We start from the raw sequence: 2500 nt of genomic DNA on the forward strand, positions 1-2500 counted from the left end.
TAACCCTTTCAAACTCTCGTGGCTGATCGATACGATATTCAGGCCACACCGTGTTTGGGTGAGTAGGAAAAAGCTCGCTCACCACTTCCCTAAACTCGTCCAATGTCATGGTTCGGGGTCCAATCGAACCCTCGGCCACTTTCTTGAACGTATGATATACAATACCAAATGATGCGTTGTTCGCTGTTCTCAGGAACTCTTTCCACTTCCTCTGTCGGGTATGCTTGATCAATCGCTTGAGGGCATTCCGTGCCACCTTGAACTCGTCCCTAAAAGAAGAATAGAGATCAGTATTGAATGCTCTTTGCGCTAATCGATCGCGGTGTTTGCACTCTTTGCGAAGTGCCTCGATCTCTAGCGTCCACCAAAATGCACTCTTGTTAGGAGTGTACCTCTTACGCTTAGTCATCGTCGCATTACACGCCGTGACAAGTATACGCATTAAGTCTTCGCTTGTTGTGACCTCGGTCTCAAAAGCGGCTTGCATCATAACTTCAAATATGTCTTTGCTAAAATACTTGATGCTCCATCCCGTTATGGGTCGGGACAAGTTACGCACGCTTTGCGTCTCAAGATCTATTCGTATTGCACGATGATCAGAGTTCATATAGCTAGATAACACCTCCCACTTAAATGATCTTGCTACTGTTCTGCTCGCAAAAGTAAGATCAACTACTGACGTACGCCCTGGTCCAACATAAGTTGGGGTGCTGCCGTCGTTCAATAAAATTGCGTCAATCTGCGCAAAGGTTGATAAGACCAACTCACCTCTTCGTTTCTGGGTTTCTCCACGCTCGCCAAGTTGGTTGTTCCAACTTGCTGACCAAGCGTTGAAGTCCCCCCCGATAACGAATTTGTGGATACCGGTTACGGCCATTACCGTGTTATCCAACATGTTCTGGAACTCTTCCATACTAAATCTAGGTGGCGCGTAAACGCTAACCACTCGCATATCACCTATGTCAACTATCATTAAACCCTTCAGAGCCTTACTGACTACCTTAACTGGTAAGTCCGCGTTAACCACTACCGCTGCTGTGTTATCGTCATTGCGTAACACTTTGACGTTGGTTGTTGCCAGATACGGATCTGCAATCAACACTATATCCGCAGATTCTTCCCTAATCGTTTGCCACATTAATTGAAATGCAGCATAACAATGATTCTGGTTATGTTGTAGCAACCTAACCATTATGATCTAATCGTTCGCCTTCTAGGACACATATAACTGCCCGTTGCGTGAAGGTTCTGTGACCTCGTACCGCAATCCAAACACTTAACAGAGTTGGTACAAGCTTGCTTCTTGTGTCCACTCAAACCGCATTTCCAGCACAGATTACTTCTGTCTGGTTCCCTACAATGGTAGCTCGTATGGCCTACCTTCCAACACTTATAGCATTTCTGCTCTTCCATAACCTCACGGATATGGCATATCGACCAACCAACTTTCAGCTTTCCCAAATTCAGGAAGCTTTGAAAGTCTGGCAGCGATACGTTGATCCGTGCCCACTGCGTACCGGCCGCGCGGCCTTTCTTCATTTTGATACGATCTATTTCTATCTCGATGTTGAGCTGTGCTTTGACAGACTCCGCAACCTCCTCTGGGGTGGTAATTTCATCGAGATGCATGATCTCAATCATTTTAGAAGGAGCTAGCGTTCTCACTGACGCCTTGCCCTTCACCGCTTCCTTAACCTTTGGGGCAATTGCACTAGCAGAACTACCCTGCTTCAATTCTAGCAACATGCCTCCATTTTGGGCCCGTCGGACCTTAGAGATTGTCTCTCCAACCGATTTAAGAGCATCGGACTGCTTCATTTCCTTGAGCAATTTCGCCAGCTCCTCGGAAGTGCAGTCCGATATCAGCAGAGCCTCAGGACGCTTCCTGGGCTTATTCTGCTTCTTCTTGCTCTTCTTCTTCTTCCTCTTATTAATGCTACCCTCATTAATATTCGGTCCGTTTCTCGGACTTGGAATATTTTCCACCGCTTCCCTAACAGGGGTCAACCTCGATGGTTGTTGTTGTTGTTGTTGCAATCTTTGCAACCCACTTGGACCAGGCTGTTGGTCATCAGCCACTGGTCTTCTGCCTTTTCGCGTTTGCGGCCCGAATCCATCGTTACCGTCAAACGACGTTTGCGTTTGACGGTCGAGGACCTGCTGCATGCGATTTACGGCTCTAAACCTTCGAAATTCGGACATTACCTCATCGAGGAAGTCCATCATAACCGTTACTAGCGTAAAATGGGAAGACTCATCATCGAGCTTGCTTATCCCAAAACGCATCGCCTCCATTCGATCTTGAAGATCCATGAACGCTTGGTCCGGATCTTTCTTGTCCACCCCCTTGGTCTTTTTGACCTTCTTAGTTTTAACGTTACTCATTCTATTGGGCTCAAACTCAGGCCCGCTATCCGCGTCTGTTTATGCAGTCTCCTATTTGGTTCCGTGGGTGGCTATGAATCAGGGAGCTCCACGCGAGGGTTGGCCCGCGCCCTTA

At 47.3% G+C, this 2500-nt stretch overlaps 1 pseudogene; it reads right to left on the minus strand.

Annotated features, from left to right (window-relative positions):
* LOC133394344 (large subunit ribosomal RNA) overlaps window positions 1–2500 on the minus strand; it is a 9177-nt pseudogene that overhangs the window by 3586 nt on the left and 3091 nt on the right.

Source organism: Anopheles gambiae, assembly GCF_943734735.2.
Source record: "Anopheles gambiae chromosome X unlocalized genomic scaffold, idAnoGambNW_F1_1 X_unloc_11, whole genome shotgun sequence".
NCBI lineage: Eukaryota > Metazoa > Arthropoda > Insecta > Diptera > Culicidae > Anopheles > Anopheles gambiae.